The sequence below is a fragment of the Papio anubis genome, chromosome X, assembly GCF_008728515.1.
Source record: "Papio anubis isolate 15944 chromosome X, Panubis1.0, whole genome shotgun sequence".
NCBI lineage: Eukaryota > Metazoa > Chordata > Mammalia > Primates > Cercopithecidae > Papio > Papio anubis.
Genome location: NC_044996.1, coordinates 13,845,953 through 13,865,464, shown reverse-complemented (window position 1 = coordinate 13,865,464; position 19,512 = coordinate 13,845,953). Strand labels below are relative to the sequence as shown.

Genomic DNA, 19,512 nt, shown 5'->3' with positions numbered 1-19,512 from the left:
GAAATCACCCCACAAAACAAGCCATCACACAACACAAAAACCAACAATTCAAGACATACTTAATTATAACTTGACATACCCCACAACACATAAAATTGCATTATAATGCAGGCTGACCTGATAGCACACAGAGTGGTCCTATAGTGTTATGCAAACACAAGCTTCACCATACCCCAGAATTGCCCCTAACCACCCACATTCTCTTTGCAACCCCAAGACATACCTCATATCCCATCAAGAATCAGCCTGTATTGTATAGATTTGCCCGAAAATGCACAGAATTGGACCACAAGTTCCAGAAATGCCACACTAGGTGCAGACAGAGCCCGATTCCTAAGGGACTACAACTCTCAGGAAACACATACACACACACACACACACACACACACACACACACACACACAGATTTCCTGTAAGAAATATAAATGCAAAGATTTATATTCTTTATGTATAATATACAACATAAAATGCAAATAAAATGCAAAGATTGCCCCATCACATGGAGATTGACTATAGCTGTCCAGAATCAACCCATGAAATATATATATAGTCTCACCCCATGACTTCAAGACACATCCCACAATATACAGACTGTCATGCTTAGACCACAACACCTGGACATGTCTTACAATGTGAGGACATGATCCACACTCTGTAGACTACCCTAGCGTTGCATATAATTGAATCCAGAAAATCATAATCATAAAAGTCACAGCACGTAGAATCAGTCCCACAAAGCATGCTCACCCCAAACCAGATGCCCATGACTGACTGGGTCCACACTTTATAGAGATAGCCTATGGTAAAAAGGAATTTGAGGACAAAAAAGAAAAAAATATAGAGAGATATACGACAACCCACAGCTTCCCCGTGTGCCATTTATATACGTCTCTCTTTTTTTGTTTTTTTGAGACAGAGTCTTGCTCTGTCACCAGGCTGGAGTGCAGTGGCACAATCTTGGCTCACTGCAACCTCTGCCTCCCGGGTTCAAGTGATTCTCCTGCCTCACCCCCCCCAAGTAGCTGAGACTACAGGCGCACGCCACCATTCCCAGCTAATTTTTGTATTTTTAGTAGAGATGGGGTTTCACTATGTTGGCCAGGATGGTCTCCATCTCTTAACCTCGTGATCTGCCCACCTCAGTCTCCCAAAATGCTGGGATTACAGGCGTGAGCCACCGCACCTGGCCTTTATATATCTCTTTTAATGTAGAGAACAGCCTCACAGGGCAGACATGTATCCCACTTGGCACAGATCAGCACCACAAGAAACTCCCTCACAGGACCTACACTTCCCTATACTTTGAATAACCCACATACTTGATCACAACCCACTTTCCTATCAGAAAGACTCATGCCACAACATAAAGCTCATTATTCCAAAATACATAGAACCAACTCCCAATGCAAAGAGACTTTCCTTGTAACAAAAAGATGTTCTCTGCCACACTCAGACTTACCTCGCCTCACCAGACTTGACCCACAACATCTAGCCTTGCACCACTACACAGAGACATGTCATTTCACCCAGAAAATAGCCCCAGAACACTCAGGCTTGCCTCATGGTCTTTATACACTCAGACTCATATCATGATGCAGAAGAGGCATATACAGCGAAAATGTGATCCACAATGCGCATACTCAGTCCACAACGCATAGACTTACTCCATATTTCACAGCTGGTTCTCATAATTCCCAGACTTGCTACACAATACTCGGAAGGCCTTACAACACCTAGAAAAAGTAGCATGATATGTATGCTCACTCTAGAACATTCAGATTCACTTCATAAGGGACAAACTCAGTCAGTTACATTGAATACCCAGCAACATATTGTTTGCTCCACAGATTTTGAGGAGAGGGCCTACATGCTCACACAGAGCTTTGACAAGTGACTTCATTTCTTTCTTTCTTTCTTTTTTCTTTTTTTGAGATGGAGTCTTGCTCTGTTGCCCAGGCTGGAGTGCAGTGGCACAATCTCAGCTCACTGCAACCTCCATCTCCTGGGTTCAAGCACTTCTCCTGCCTCAGCATCCCAAGTAGCTGGGATTACAGGTGCGTGCCATCACAGCTGGTTAACTTCATTTCTTTGAGTCTGTTTACCTATTTGTAAACATGGATGCAATATCTACTTTTAGACTATTCCAAGGATGAAATGAGATAACTTCAGGAAAGAATCAAGGTTCAGAACATAGAATTTAGAGGCAGACTTACCTGCTTCCAATCCTAGCTCCACCACTCCCTGGTGCTATTACGTGGGCACATTAGATATTGAAATGCTCTGTGGTAGAGTACAAGGAATATAAGTTTGGTGTCTGTCAGACCTGGTTTTGAATTCTGTCTCTGCCACTTACTGGCCATATGACCTTAGGCAAGGTACTTTAATTCACCAATCTTCAGCTTCTCACTTATAAATTGGGGAAGATGGTGTTCCCTGCCTTTGAGGCTGTTGTAAGGATTAAATGATGCCTGGCATCTTAATCTAACAAGCAAGAATGTACAGGCACAGACACCGACTCACACCCAATGCATGAGTATATGTATATTATGTACACATGGATACATAGACATGCAGAAGCTCACACAGATGAATATTTGCAAGCAGTAAACATAAGGACAAAACATGTCCACATGGACACAGATATTATCTTATATGGCTGGACTCATGCAGAGATAAATACAGGTGAATACGGATATAGTCCCACAGATTTACATATGTACACCTAGACATGGCTACTGCCCCCGAACAAGACAGGATTTCACCCACTTAAATGATGACACACTCAAAACCCCCATTATAAGCCAGACGTGGCAGCTCATGCCTGTAATCTCATCACTTTGGGAGGCTGAGGCGGGTGGATCACCTGAGGTCAAGAGTTTGAGACCAGCCTGGCCAACATGGTGAAACCCTGTCTCCACTAAAAATACAAAAATTAGCCGGACGTGGTGGCAGGTGCCTATAATCCCAGCTACTCGGGAGGCTGAGGCAGGAGAATCGCTTGAACCCGGGAGGCAGAGGTTGCGGTGAGCCGAGATTGAGCCATTGCACTCCAGCCTGGGTGACAAAAGTGAAACTCCACCTCAAAAAACAACAACAACAAAAAACAAACACAAAAAAACCATTACAGGCCCATGCATAAAGAGCTCTATAAATGTACTTGCATGTACAGACATTTAAATGCACAGGCAGATGTACACTCAGATGCCATGTATACCCACACAGAAATACCCAAGCAGACTACATCATAAGCATGTACGAGACATATACATATATCTTTAGATAATACCTATCTAAACACACTTTAGACATGCATATGTACATATAGACATACACAGGTACACAAATGCACAGATGTACAGACATGCACCCTCACGTGTCAACATATGTACACATTGGCATGCACATATCCACACACACTGTTCTACAAATGTACTCATAGGTTCATGACATACAAGTCCTAAATGCATTACCCAACAGAAGCTGGATATACACATATACATATGCCAATGTAGCTATATGGATGCATTTATAGACTTAATCATGCCACAAACAGAAACAGACTTACACATGCCCAGACACTAGAGACACATGCAATTTATGCATATGAAAGTTTATACACTTAACTACAAAGAAGCACTTTACAAGCAGTGGGCTGTGACTTTAGATTTTGAGTCTCACTCTGGCTCAGGCTGGAGTGCTGCATGTGGATCTCAGCCTACCGCAAGCTCCCGCCTCCTGGGTTTACCATTCGCCCCTGCCTCAGCCTCCTGAGTAGCTGTAATCACGACGCCAGCCGCCCTCGGCCCGCTGCTTTTGTATTTTAGAGACTTTGCCTCACTCAGAGCAGGCCGGTGGATAGACCCTGATTCTCCCGACCTCGTGATCCCGGCCTGCCTCTGCCTCCCGAAGTGCTGGGATTTCATGGACAATCAGCTACCCGGCCTTTTTGAGATTGTGCCCTTGTTTGTCGCCCAGGCTGGAGGTGGTGACCACACCACTGCAGCCTCCACCTCCCTCAGGTCTGTACCTCTCTGCCTCAGCCTCCCAGCTGGGATTACTGGCACCCACCACCACGCCTTGGCTAATTTTTATTTTAGAGACAAGGTTTCACCATCTTAGCTAGGCTGGTCCCAAACTCCTGAGCCTTGTGCATCCGAACGTCTTGGTCCCCAAAGTGCTGGGATTACAGGCGTGAGGCCACTGCCCCAGCTGAGGCTGTGACTCTTATTCTATTTTATTTTGTTTTTTTTATTATAATTTTAAGTTCTAGGGTACAAAAAAACAAACGGTAGATTTGTTACATATGTATACATGTGCTATGTTATGTGTTTAAAACTCCATTAACTCGCATATATTTACATTTAGGTATATTCCTAATGCTATCCCTCCCCCCTCCCCTCTCCCCTGGGCCAGGCCCCCGTGTGTGTGATGTTCCTTCCTGTGTCCAAGTGATTCTATTGTTCAGCTCCCATCTATGAGGAGAACATGTGGTGTTTGGTTTTCTGTTCGTGCCCTTGTCTTAGAGTCTTTTCAAGAGAGAATGAAAATTATCAAGCTCCTTCTGCTTAATATGCTGTATAAAAGTAGATGTGGACATTACCAGAACGATCTCTAGAAGATCTTGAGTTCACATGCGAGTATGCACACACCTCACAAACCCACGTGCACAGAATCAGAGACATAAAATCATATAGAATCACAGAAATAGAAACATGCTGGGACCACATACAGAATAAGATACATGCACAGACACACACCCCACTGAAATGTCAAACTGTAATATTTAAATGCATATCATATTAAAGCAAAAAACTGTACTTAACTTGTAGCCCATCACTTACTAGTTCAATGATTTGGGGCCATTTTCTTGCCTTCTCACCTGTAACACAGGAGTACATTAGCACCTATCTTTAGGAGTTCTTTGGAAGGAGAAGTGGTGTTCAAACGCTTCCTGCCCAGCCAGGAAACCATATGCTGCCACAGCCATTCTTTGCCTGGCACAAAGTGCTTAGCTAGAGAGGGTTTGGTTTTTGTGGTCAAACTGCATGATTATATCATAGAGATGTATTAATAACCTTTTTTTGTAAATGTATTAATAAAGAATAGTTTATTAATGTAGTAATATGGATTTCAGTCCCCACAAACAAGGTCATCATTTCAAATTTCAGCATGATAAGGGATTATTATTGTCTTTGGCAAATGTTATCTGAAACAACATTCTTCGCTAGCGGCCTATTGTTGTTATTATTGTCATTAGTATTCTTTTCCTCTTTTCAGGAGGAGATGGAAGATTGAGAGAGAGAGGAGTGGAAGCATGGGATGAGGGCTTCGCCCCCAGTGCACATTTGCCACCTAGTGACTAAACTGAGTAAGTAACGTATTTGTGGACTGCTCAGACAAGTCCCTAAAACTTCACTCATTGCAAGGTTGTGTAATCACCCTTGTGAATAAGCAAGTATGCATTGCTGAGTAGCGACGCCACATATCTAGGTACCTAAAGTCACAAATAAAACAAATCCTTTCAACCTTTTCCCTGCCATCCCCAAATTTCCTTGTGGAATTCACTGAGACCGTGTTCTATAGCAGTGATCTTCATACTTTCTAATTATTTACCACCTAACATCATTTTGGAAAACGGTCCCCTCCATCACACATCTTGAAGTGAACACCTGAAATTTCTTATCATAAGTTTAAGTATTTGTAGCATATTTCCAGCATATTGTGAATACTCAGACTTTTAAATAAATTATTTCATCAAATTTTTGCATGCAAAAATAAATGAAATAAAAATATCATACTCATTTGATATTCATAATTGTTAATTTAAAAAAACATGAACAAGGTCTTCTTTAGCAATCAGAAATTTTACATAGTATTTCTATCTCCTTGAACTTGCCATTCCATTCAACTTCCCTCAGATAATGTATAATAATGTATATATTTTAAATGGTTAAAGGCCCCTTATTGGTCACCTTACCATACATGCCTGCAACAAGTATATAAGAATTGAAATAAATTTTCTGTGACTCTAAACCTCAAAAGATTAAAATTTTTATCATAAATTTATTAGTAGTACAACACACTTAATCAGAAGAACATAAAATGTTACACATTTGGTAAGTAATTAGTAAAATGAAAAGTAAAATTGGTTGAAAATACATCCCCCCCCTTTTTTTTTTTTTTAAACAGAGTCTTGCTTTGTCACCAAGGCTGCAGTGCAGTGACGTGATTTCAGCTCACTGTAAACTCCACCTTCCAGGTTCAAGCAATTCTCATGCCTCAGCCTCCTGAGTAGCTGGGATTACAGGCATGCGCCACCATGCCCGGCTAATTTTTTTGTGTTTTTAGTAGAGACAGGGTTTCACCATGTTGGCCAGGCTGGTCTCAAACTCCCGATCTCAGGTGATCCACATGCTCGGCCTCCCAAAGTGCTGAGATTACAGGCGTGAGCCACCCCGCCTGGCCAAAAATACATCTCTTAAGTGAATATGATTTTATTTTCCCCAAACTAATTTTTGAATCTGAGGATGACCCTTACTTATTTCTAATGCGACAGAGTTCAGCTCCTGTCTTTCATTTTTATAGATAAAAGAACTCAGAAAATTTCATTCCCATAAATAATCATGTAATGACCTGTCATCAAAGATAATTTTTAATGATTAAAAAAATTTTAACTAAATTTTTGAGTTTTAACAGACAACTTGATTAGACCCATCTTTAATTCTGTGAAAGCAAAGAAACCTTCTGATTTACTAAAGGATTTGTTGTTCAGTCACTTTTTCAGTTTCCGGGAAGTTTACTAAAATGGCTTTCCCCAAATTTATTACATAACTATTACATCTGTCATATTTTCATTTGCGGCATTATTTAAAATTCATTATACATATAAAAGGTTGTGAAAATCAAAGTACTTAGATCGATATGCCTTTGCCAATACAATAATTTTGATAAAATGCTATTTATTGATTGATTGATTGAGACGGAGTTTCACTCTTGTTGCCCAGGCTGGAGTGTAATGGCTCGATCTCGGCTCTCTGCAGCCTCCTAGTGACCAAACTGAGTAAGTACCATATTTGTGGTCTTGAAGCCTCCCAGGTTCAAGCGATTCTCCTGCCTCGGCCTCCCAAAGTGCTGGGATTACAGGCATGAGCTACTGCACCCAGCCTTTAATTTATTATATTCTATAAATATAAGAACTTGAGGCTACAGATTTGAATTAACAATTTTATAGAAAATATTCATAATATAATTTAATTGGCAAAGGCAGTATTCATATAAAAAAATCAACAAAATCAGATTTACTTTCAGAAAGAATGTCTGACTTCATTTTTCAAGGAAAAAATATTAATATACATTTTGAGGTGCATTATTCAAACCATGGATAAATCAATTATGAAGCACCCTGTTAAACAGATAACTAGCAAAGTAAATATCATATTAAAATAAAAATGAGGTTTTTATCCACTTCAAAATAAATTAAGAAATTAATAACTTTGTTTCTGATATATAATTTTAAATTAAATAATGTAGTATGTAGTTACCATTGGACGTCATACATGAAACAAGGAATCTGAATGTAGGCAGAATTTCTCATGTAAATATGTATGCATGTGTTTTTAGAACATTGGAGTTGAATTTCTGGGAATAATTAACTAAGAATAGCATATACATTTTTTTTCCTCAAATCCATAAATTTAATTAGACCATAGAATTAAACTTTTCTTTTTTTCTTTTCTTTTTTTTTTTTTTTTTTAGACAGAGACTCGCTCTGTTGCCAGGCTGGAGTGCAGTGGGGTGATCTCGGCTCACTGCAACCTCCCCCTCCCAGGTTCAAGCGATTCTCCTGTGTCAGCCTCCCGAGTAGCTGGGATTACAGGCGCCTGCCATCACGTCCAGCTAATTTTTGTATGTTTAGTAGAGACGGGGTTTCACCATGTTGGCCAGGATGGTCTCGATCTCCTGACCTCATGATCCGTCCACCTCGGCCTCCCAAAGTGCTGGGATTACAGGCGTGAGCCACTGCACTCAGCCTAGAATCAAACTTTTTTACGATATTTTATGAAAGAGTCTGAAAAATAATTGCTAAATATAAAACTCACGTGTCATTTTATTTTTGATAATAGGAAGTAGAAAGTATAAAGATTATTTATAAAATGAATTTTTTTTTTTTTGGAGTCAGAGTCTCTTTTGCCCAGGCTGGAGTGCAGTGGTGCAATCTCGGCTCACTGCAACCTCCACCTCCCAGATTCAAGTGATTCTCATGCCTCAGCCTCCCGAGTAGCTGTGATTATAGGTGCGAGTCACGACACCTGGTTAATTTTTGTCTTTTTAGTAGAGGCAGGGTTTCACCATGTTGCCCAGGCTGGTCTCGAGCTCCTAGACTCAAGCAATCCACTTGCCTTGGCCTCCCAAAGTGCTGAGATTACAAGCTTTAGCCACCGCAGTAGGCTGAGGATTGATTTTAATTGGAAAAGATATTTTACAATACAGTCTGAGAAACCAGGTTCTAATAAGTTGAATACAATGATCACATAATTTCTGAAATAAATCACATAATTTCTTCTTTAATTTTTAACTTTTTAAATATTCTTGATACATTTGTATATACTTATGAGGTACATGTGAAATTTTTTCACATGCCTAGAATTTGTAATGTTCAAGTCAAGGTATTTAAGGTAACTATCACCTGAGTATTTATCATTTCTCTGTGTTAGGTACATTTCAGCTCCTCTCGTCTAGCTATTCCGAAAAACACAATGCGTTGTTGTTACCTACAGTTACCTTACTATGCTATCAAACACTAGAACTTATTCCTTCTATTTAACTGTATGTTTGTGTCAATTAATGAGCCTCTCTTCATCCCTCCCGTCCTGCCTATACAGCCTTCCCAGTCTCTGGTGTCTATTATTCTACTATCTACCTCCATGAGATCAACTTTTTTAGCTCCCACATATGAGTGAGAATATGTGCTATTTGTCTTTTTGTGCCTGGTTTATTTTACTTAAGATAATGACTTCCAGTTTCATCCATGTTGCTGCAAATGGTAAGATTTCATTCTTTTTTATGACCCAGTAGTATTCCATGGTTTATATGTAACACGTTTTCCTTATCCATCCATCTGTGGATGGACACTTAGGTTGATTCCATAACTTTGCTATTGTGAATAGTGCTGCAATAAACATGGGAGCACATGTATCCCTTTGATATATTAGTTTCTATTCTTTTCGATAAATACCCAGTAGTGGCATTGCCAGTTTCTATACATAAGTTTTACCAAAGTCTAAATATTTTTTAGTATTAGAAAACAGTCCAATTATGTTGAAAAGAATCAGTGTCAGCAATATCTACTGTAACTGGTTAGGAGATGCTTCCCCCCGCCCCCAGTTGATGACATATGTTAGCGATTAATATTGAGACTAGCTGGAAAAGAATGCTTAATTTGAAGCAGGTGGGGGAAAATGGTGTTCTTAGGCAGTTTCATTTCAAGAGAGAATACACGTAAGATTTGAGAACCTGAAAGTAGATTCATTGATACTGTTCCTACTCAGGTACTTCTTGAAAAGAATTTGTGTAACAGTAGCCTAGTTTGAAGACCACTGTTCTAGTCTGTCTCCTGCAAGATTGTTCCAGAACACTACATTGTTGTAATTCTTGGAATCACCCATTTATTGTAGTTTATGTTCACTACTGTGCAATGGAAGTAGCTGTCACTTTTGAATTTCTGCTGGATGCTTCTGTGAGTGATCATGTTTGAGCTAAATGTCCTGGAAGGGATTTTTTGGTTTTGTTGATACATGCACATTTTGACTAAACTTGTTTTGTCCAGTTTGGGAGCCACAATCACATGTGGCTAACATTTAAAGTGTGGCTAGCACAAACAGATATGCTGTAAGCGTAAAATACACACTGGATTTCAAGGACAGGACAAACATAGATAAAGTATTTCACTAGTATTTTATGTTAACTACATGTTGAAATAATATTTTGATGATATAGAATTACACAGTGCATTTCACGAAAATTAATTTTACTTGATTTTTAAACTTTTAAAAAATGTTGCTACATGAAAATTTAAAGTTACTTGTGAAGCTCACATTATATATATTATATGACAGTGCTGGTCTAAAGTTTATATTGGAAATCTCTCTAAGTTTCCCTAAAACCACTTCTATGGAAAAAATTGATTTTCCACTAATCTGGTTCAGTATATTGCTATTCTGATGTTACCTGTGCCTTTTACTAGTTTTTGGGTTTCCATGTTGGGGGATTTTTGGTATTAAGCAGGAAAAAGTAAAAAAAGTAATATTCCAGTAAGAATATTGGGAAAAAAGTCTTCTATTAGTACCCACTTTCCCATATGAACTTTGAAAAGCTTCTTAGTGGTTACATGTGAAGCTTTTCAGACTCTTCATAATTCCAGTGGTGGATAATGCATTCCATGGAAGACATGAAGTATTTAATCATATCTGATTTTTTTTTTTTTTTTTTTTTTTTGAGACGGAGTTTCGCTCTTGTTTCCCAGGCTGGAGTGCAATGATGCAGTCTCGGATCACCACAACTTCCGCCTCCCGGGTTCAAGCGATTCTCCTGCCTCAGCCTCCTGAGTAGCTGGGATTACAGGCATGCGCCACCATGCCTGGCTAATTTTTTGTAGTTTTAGTAGAGACAGGGGTTTCTCCATGTTGGTCAGGATAGTCTCAAACTCCTGACCTCAGGTGATCTGCCTGCCTTGGCCTCCCAAAATGCTGGGATCACAGGCGTGAGCCACCACCCCCATCAACATCTGAAACTTTTTTATGTAGTTATTTCTTATGTAATATTAAGAGAAAAATATACTTCCAGATGAACTATGATGTAATGCTTTCATATTCATTAGAATTTTAATTTCATACTTACTGATGAGCTCTTTTAGATGTATTTAGATATATATTTTTATTATGTATCATGATATAACAACAGCTGTGACCAAATTTGAGCATACATGGACAATGTTTTCCCCTATTCAACTGCTTTCTGGCCCACAGTGACTGTAAAATGCCATTGATTATAAGATCCATTCTGATTTCAGTGATGTGAAGTGTGATAAAAAATATGCATCCTAGAATTGATAAATACACCAAGTTATCTATCAAGAGAAAAAGATCATGGAGGGCAGAAAGTCAAACTCAAAGACATTGGCCTAATGAAAACACCTTTTCTATGTATTATTGTATTTACAAAACTTAAAATGTGATTCTCTTTAAAATTTTATCAGAGTCCTCTTAAATAACATTTCATTATACATCTCATCATAATTGGTATTTCATGGTTTTTCTGGCATTCTGTTCTTTGTTTCCTGGTTTGGAAGTGGGAGGGCTAGGGTAGAATGGTGACATGTAGGGTTAGGGCTGGGACAGACCGGATCTCTCCAGACTGAAAAGGTCTAGTACCTCCATTGGGAGAACTGCTTAGCACAGTCTTGTGTGAAGCTATGACTTCAATGACTGTTTTTCTTCATAAGTAGGCTGACAGATAGAGTTCTCCTCGTCAAGGCTTAGTTTAGTTTTAACATAATCAGTATATCCTTTCTTGACTGAAGGGTCTAAGAAGGGAAAGAATGAAGATTGGGCAGCTTCCTAGTTTTTGTTTTATATTATATTCGGGAGATCTGTAGGATGCATGAAAATTTCACACGAAGTACATTATCTCAAGAATCAATAAAGTAAAAACAAGATTTGTCAATCAGGAATTATGGCACATCCCTGATTCTAATGATACTCTTGATGATATGAGATACCAATCTCATCAATCAATCAATCAAGAAGTAACAAAGTGAATGTTTTCTTGCAATGAGAATAATAAGAGAACCAATGACACGTTTTCTCTCTTGTCCCTACAGTGAAACCTTACATTAAGACTTCTTAGATATTTCTTGAGGGTTTAGAAGCCCAACTTCATGGGCAAAAGGGGCTTTTGCACAAGGCTCCTTGCTTGCAAAGGTTCCATGCTTGGCTTAAGGTTCCATGCTTGCCTTAAGGTTCCATGCTTGGCTTAATGCTCTGCTATGAAATTCTTAATAAATTTTTAGAAAGGGGCCCCACATTTTCATTTTGCATTAGGCCCTACCAATTATGTAGTTGATTCCATTCAAAAGGGGATACTTGCCAGTGAATAATTAACTGAAGATGCAAAATAAAATTAGAAGCATTCCTAATGTGCACTGAACTCTTGCTGTCAGCTCATAACATAGGATTCATAAGCTATTATTGCTGCTATTGTGTTGTTAGGAATCATAGTTGTAGAACAGGGGTAGTTCGTACTACTCAACAGTACCTCATATTGACTCCTCATTTTTCCATGATACAACCTGGGGCATCTTCTGTGTCTCTATTTTCTCATCTATAAAATGTCTGTGACATTACACTTGCCCTGCTTAACCCCAGGTAAGGCAATTGTTAGAATCAAATTGAAATTCCAGTGAAAGTACATTGTGACGTGCAGTGGTTGAAACAGTAAAGGTTGAAACAGATGTAAAAGATGATTTATTCCTCTTCAGAGCTTGGAGCCTAGGTGACAAGCACCAGCCAGGGGCTCTAGAGATCTGAGTTAGACTCAGTAGTGAGGCTGCTCGGACCCATGAATACACAGTAAGTATTCCAGTGGGTACTAGAGCCAGGAAATCATGCCTTTGAAATCTCAAGAGTCCAACCAGGGCATCCCACTGCTGTCAAAAGGGCTGGGTTGAGGCACCTGGATGCAAATTGCAGAAATGCAAATAGGGTTAGAGGGTTTGGAAGAGAGAAGAGGAAATGTGCTTGAAGAGATCCTCTGAGCCACTGGGGCACAGTCACAAGCACTTGTCTTGGACACCAGGATTGAGGAGGGAATGGCCAAGGGTGCCAGCCATCTCAGACTAACAGAAGTTTTCCCATTACCCAGAAGAGAACTGTATTCAGAGTTGCCATTATCTGAGTAAGGAAAAGACTCTTGTCTCTATTGTATGAAGGAACTCATTTTCTTGGTTGTAAAAAGGAATAGCTCATAATAGAAACCTTGGGGAAGTCAGGAAATACCAGATGACTCCAAATGCAAGAATGCCTGTAGATGATTGCCTTCTGTAGTACATCCCGAGGGTCTTAAACAATTACAGCATCTTGCTATGAAATGCAGTGGACAGAGGTGAAAGTAGCAGTTCAAATGAGGCCACAGAAAATGCCAATTGAAAGATGATTTACAAATAATCTTGGCAATGCTTTTTCTCACTGATAGGAGATGGCGAACAACAGTTTGCTTTATTTCACACTGTCCCTTCGGCATTGCTGGCAAAACGGCCAGTGTGCTCCTCCCTGTCTCTCAGCTCTGATCAGTCCCAGGGAATCAACTTAATTTAACCTCACTGTATCTTTGTAGGGAACTTCTAATCTGTCTTTACGGTAAATAGACTGAATATATTGGTTACATCTTACCTAAAGAAAGCTTTCCCAGGGGCACTTTGTTTTGCAAAAGTTTACCGGAAAATTTTTGTGTAAGTTGGATTATGGTTAAAATTATTGAGTGGAGCTTATTAAAAGTTTTTGTGCTGAATATTTTGAAAAACCACCAATTACACCTGATATATACATTTTAATATGTAGGGCTCTTAGCTTGATTAGTGTAGGGTACACTCTTGGGATTTATATGAGAGAGAAAGGTCAAAATCTTCAAGTAAGTGACTTACCTATTGGCAGAGTGAGGATTATTAATCCACGGTTAATTTGAGCTTTGCTCTTAGAGTTGTACATTGAATCCAGGGTACTCAAAAGCAGGACAGAAACACTTTTATTTTTCCTGCATCCCACCAGGTAGATCCAAGTAGACAACTTTTTAATGTTCCTTTTTCTGTACTATATTTTGCCCTGCTGAAATGTGGTCTTTTGCAAGTATATTAAAAAAATCAAACTACTTAAGTCCCTTAAAGAAAGAGTATGCATTCAGGCAACGATTCTATATCCTGAGATTTGTTCATATTCATGTAGGCAGAAAATTCCTGCACAGCAAAAAGGTATCCCTCTAAAATACTTATATGGAAAGCAATTAGTGTGACTTTGAGCTGACAAAACACTCGGTGAATAGCAGAAAGAATATTTGTTGGTAAGGTCTTATGGTAGAAGGCTATATATGGAGAGATAGAGAGAGAGAGAGAGAGAAAGATGGAAAGAAGGAAAGAAAGGAAGAAAGGGAAGGAAGGGAAGGAAGGGAGGAAGGAAAGAAGGAAGGAAGGAAGGAAGGAAGGAAGGAAGGAAGGAAGGAAGGAAGGAAGGAAGGAAGGAAGGAAGGAAGGAAGAAGCAAGCAAAAATGGTGGCCAGGCACGCATTGGCTCATACCTGTAATCCTGGCATTTTTGGGAGGCCAAGGAGAGTGGATCATCAGAGGTCAGGAGTTCGAGATCAGGCTAACCAACATGGTGAAACCCGGTCTCTACTAAAAACACAAAAATTAGCTGGGCATAGTGGCGGGCACCTGTAATTCCAGCTATTTGGGAGGCTGAAGCAGGAGAATTGCTTGAACCCAGGAGACAGAGGTTGCAATGAGACAATGAGCCGAGGCTGCACCACTGCACTCCAGCCTGGGTGACAGAGCAAGACTCTGTCTCAAAAAAAAAAAAAAGAGAGAGAGAGAAAATAGAAATAGAGATTTATATCTGATAAAATGCCAGGTATTTGTTATTAGGTCATTTTGATTAGACAGGGACACACAGATGAGAGATGGAAAAGTAACAGGAAGTTTTGACAAACTACGACACTTGGAATCAGGGCTTAAGGATGATAGCTACAAGCTTATCAGCTTCTGCAGTAGGAGAGATTTTTTTTTTCTGTTTATTCTGCTTTAATTGCACAGTAGTGAGACACAATCCCTCTCTACCCTGAAAAGTAATGCATTTCAATTGTCTCACTTTATATTACCCAATATGATTTGGGTGTGAATTTTTACAAAAAAAAGGTAAAGACAGCCTTCCCAGCTAATGATACAGTTACAAGATATTAAAATATTTGCACAGAGAAAGCAAGAAAATCTTTATTATGGGGCTTGCACAGAGTCTAGTTAATCTGGCAGTATTCATGCACCATATTGTGAAGATACAAGCACATGACCCTGCGAGCAGTTACATCAATAGACATTTTGAAGGAGTTTTGATGTTAGATACAGGGAAGGCATTCCCCAAAAGAAAGTCGAGAGGCTTTACCTCCACCTCCTCCTCTTGACCTTGGAGTTGGTAAAATTTTTAGGTGTTGCTACTGACTGTGCAGACCTGGGAATATCAGAAATTGCTGAAATTGCTTCTTGTACCTGCAGAAAGAAGGATAGGAATGTAGTATTTTAGGAATGAGTATTCATGAAAAGACTGTTTCCTGGCTAAAATGATACAGTATATTTGGTTGCATATTTCTATTGGGAAGTGAGGAAGAGGGGTTTATTGTGTTGTGTCAAAATGCAAGGATAAAGTAGGTAGGAGTATTTGCATCATTTTGATTTTTTTGCACCTGAGTTTGTACACTAGGTTTGGCTGCCGCAAGGGCTGCAAACCCGGTAAACCAATAGCAAAGAGCCAACCTCTGATCTGTTATTGGTTCAGATCAAAGACTTCCAGCTGCTTCACAACTTGTCTGGGGGAGGATGAGTCACATCTAGATCAGTTAGGAAGATAGGAGGTAAAGATGTGGTTGGACATCTGCATTTGTGCTAAAGAGAGGTGGAGCATTACTACTAAACCTGTGCATTTTGAGAGGCTTTAAATGCGGAGCCGACAGAGGGGAGTTGATTGTTGTGCAGAGATCTGGGGTTCCCAAGCACAGATGCTTTGTATAAGTGGAGAAGCTTGGTAGTGGGGAATCGGTTCTTCTGGGGGTTCCTGAACAAGATGGATGGGTGTCAATCTTGTGCAGGTAATTTATTTTTTTTTTTTGAGACGGAGTCTTGCTTGTCACCCAGGCTGGAGGGTAGTGGTGCGATCTCGACTCACTGCAACCTCTGCCTCCTGGGTTCAAGTGATTCTTCTGCGTCAGCCTCCCGAGTAGCTGAGACTACAGATGCACGCCACCATGCCCGGCAATTTTTTGTATTTTTAGTAGAGATGGGGTTTCACCATATTGGCCAGGCTGGTCTTGAACTCCTGACCTTGTGACCCGCCTCCTTCGGCCTCCCAAAGTGTTGGGATTACAGGAATGAGCCACCACACCTGGCTGGACCAGAGGTTTTTTAAGCTACCTGCAGCATTGTCTAAAATCCCTACTGTGTTCCCAGAGGCCACACCTGTCAGTGAAGGTAGGTTGAAAGCTAAGCAATGACCTCATTTATGACATAGGAAAAATTTCCAGTGCTTCCCCTAGACCCCAGTTGAGACTGAGGACAAGACAAGGGAAGGTGATGATATAGTCATAGAGTTGCAAACAACCCTTAAAGGCCATTTAGTGTGATCCCCATATCTCAGTTTTGAAATTCCCAATAAATTATCTCTCCTACCTCTGCTTGAACATCTCCAGTACTGGGAAGCTTGGTGTTTTCTAAGGTAGCCCATTCAGTCTTTGACCATCTTCATTAGATAACTCCTCCTCATATTGAACTGAAATCTGCCTCCTTTGATAGAGGTTCTGATCTCTTGAGCAAGTCACCTCCCACTGATACGTGACCCTTTTGATAACTGAAGACAGCACCTATGTTTCCTTTAATTCTTTGCCTAGCTAAGTTTTTCTCAATCTTCATTTGACAATTTTGAGACTTCTGTTATCCGTGCTTTCTCCTCTCAATAGTCCATAGGACAGGGTACCAAAGTCTTACATAGTATTCCTGGTGAGTCTGACCATTCATTCCCTAAGTTGAGCATCATTTCTCTATTGACCACATGATATGGTCAGATTGCATTGTCGACTCAGCCATAGTTTCCAGACAGTCTAAACCCAGCTGGAAGATGCCCCAATGCTGCTTCACTAAGAACTATAGGGATAGCTGATGCTTCCAACCAAAAGTATTTCACTACTGAATATAGGTCTTGGTGACACAGAAAGTAATAAAGTAGAGGGTAGAAAGTTATCTGGTAATATTTTTTGTTGATAACTTTAGTGTCTATTTTTCTTCTATATATTATCCCTAGTTTATTCACTGGTCATTTCATATGCTGTCTGGGACCAGGCCCAAGAAAATATGGAAAAGTGAAACTTACATAAGATTGAGGAATTTTATTAGTCATATACATTGCTTACAATAAATCAGGAGTGAACTTGAAACTGCCTTTTTCTCTTCACGCCTCCCTCCCCAGCCACAGTGTTAGGAATGAATGACACTGCCTGCAAATAGAGGATAAGAGAACTTGGTCACTTAAAAATATAGCATTTTAATTTTTTCTTCCACTAGATTAGAAAATATTTATTTGATTAACAAACTGTAGTTGTATATATTTATGGAGTACCATGTGATGTTTTGATACATGTTGACATTGTGGAATGATTAACTCAAACTGACAAATCCATTACCTCACATACTTAATCTTCTTTGTGTTGAAAACATTTAAAATCTACTCTTTTAGCTACTTAACTTTTTGTGGTGAAACATTTAAAATATACAATGCGTAATTATTTATTACAGTCACCATTTTGTGAAATAGATCACTAAAACTTATTCCTCCTGTCTAACTGAAACTTTGTATCCTTTGATCAACATACCCCCTTCCCGCATTCCTCTAGATTTTAACTAAGTTTGTTCACTGCGTGGGCTAAAACGTGTGACATATTCTTTATGTAATTAACTAAATAATAATCCCCAGTAGAATGTAAAGAAAATGTGATTTGGCAGATCTATGCTTCGTATAGTTGGATGAGAGAGGGATCCAGTGTGAAGTTACATTTTGAGAATATTCACATTCCTGATGGATTTGTACAATTAGCACATATCACAATGATCACTCACTTAGAATTACGTAATCAACGCTTCATACAAGGGCTAAACTAAAAACTATAAGATAGGTGACAGCTACTAATGTATTTATGGAGACAATAGAACAAACTATTTGGTATTAGAAATGTGTTGAGTAAAAAGAGCCGTGTGCTTGCGGGGAGCAACTAATGAAGAGTTTGTTTACATTGTCCCATATTTATGATTAGGTGTTCTACCACCCTCCCGCTCCACCCTTGACATTTACTATATTTACTGTTCTAACTCCCTTCCTGGGACTGGAGCTCCTTCAGTATCTACCTTACAAACTGCATTTCGTCACACACACTGATTCACTCCAAAGCCAGTTTCAAATAATGGTTCCTTCTTTTGGTCCTAAGATTTGAAAGACAGGACATGTAAGCTTCTAAAGCACAAGTGAATTCATCTTAACAAGGAAAGATAAATACATTTTCCCTGCAGTTTCGAAATTTTCCACAATAAATGCGTAGGAGTTTTCTTAGTAGGAAAAATAATAAATGCAACAAAAACTTTGTTTATTTGGAAGTGTTCTGAAAAAAACATTTAGGTATGGGGTAAAATGGGCTGGAATTGCATTTTTTTCAAAGTTTGGAAATCTCTGAGCTGATGAATAAATAATTACTTTGGGTTGGGCACGGTGGCTCACGCCTGTGATACCAGCACTTTGGGAGGCCAAGGCAAGTAGATTTCCTGAGTTCAGGAGTTTGAGACCAGCCTGGCCAACATGGTGAAACCCCGTCTCTACTAAAAATACAAAAATTAGCCGGGCGTGGTGGCTGGCACCTGTAATCCCAGCTACTCAGGAGATTGAGGCAGGAGAATTGCTTGAACCTGGGAGAAGGAGGTTGCAGTGAGCTGAGATCGCACCATTGCACTCCAGCCTGGGCAAGAAGAGCAAAACTCATCACGAAAAGGCCGGTAGCGGTGGCTCAAGCCTGTAATCCCAGCACTTTGGGAGGCCGGTGGCGTGGATCCGAGGTCAGAGTCCGAACCATCCTGGCTAACATGGTGAAACTCGTCTCTACTAAAATACAAAAACTTAGCGGGCGTGGTGGCGAGGCATGCCTGTAGTCTAGCTACTTTTCGGAGGAGGCTGAGGCAGGAGAATGGGCGTGAACCTGGCAGGCGGAGCTTGCAGTGAGCACGAGATCCCTGCACTCCAGCCTGGGTGACACAGCTGTGAGACTCCGTCTCAAAATTACATTGGCCTTCATTGAATCCTGGCCTGGCTTTTCATACAGAACAACACAGGCATTGTAAACATGTGAAGCCAGGTGTACTGGCTTTGACTTTTGTTTTCTTCCAGCTGGCAGTGGGCTAGGATGGCTGTGCCCAACTGTCTTCACTAAGAGCTGCCTTATTTTTGAAGATGTGGAATTGGCTATGGAAAGCAAAATTCCTCTGGCTGTGCCTCTGGTGCCTTGACCTATCTGGCCACATGCCATCCCTGCCCTGCACTCTTCTCTCCTATTTGTCCAACAGTTTTTTTTTTTTTTTTTTTTGAGACGGAATCTCACTCTGTTACCCAGGCTGGAGTGCAATGGCGCGTGGTCTTGGCTCACTGCAATCTCTACCTCCCGGATTCA

The 19,512-nt window shown here is 40.0% G+C and overlaps 1 long non-coding RNA gene across 2 annotated transcripts in view; it reads left to right on the top strand.

The window, feature by feature from the left end:
• The window catches only part of LOC103880928, a 66,038-nt gene that overhangs the window by 20,325 nt on the left and 26,201 nt on the right, over positions 1–19,512 (top strand). Inside the window, exons 4-5 of one of the 2 annotated variants that reach the window (XR_002519530.2) lie at positions 5,278–5,368; positions 7,005–7,773. This is a non-coding gene — a long non-coding RNA (uncharacterized LOC103880928). Of the gene's footprint in view, positions 1–5,277; positions 5,369–7,004; positions 7,774–19,512 lie in introns of those variants that run through there. The other variant, XR_002519531.2, reaches the window with a different exon arrangement.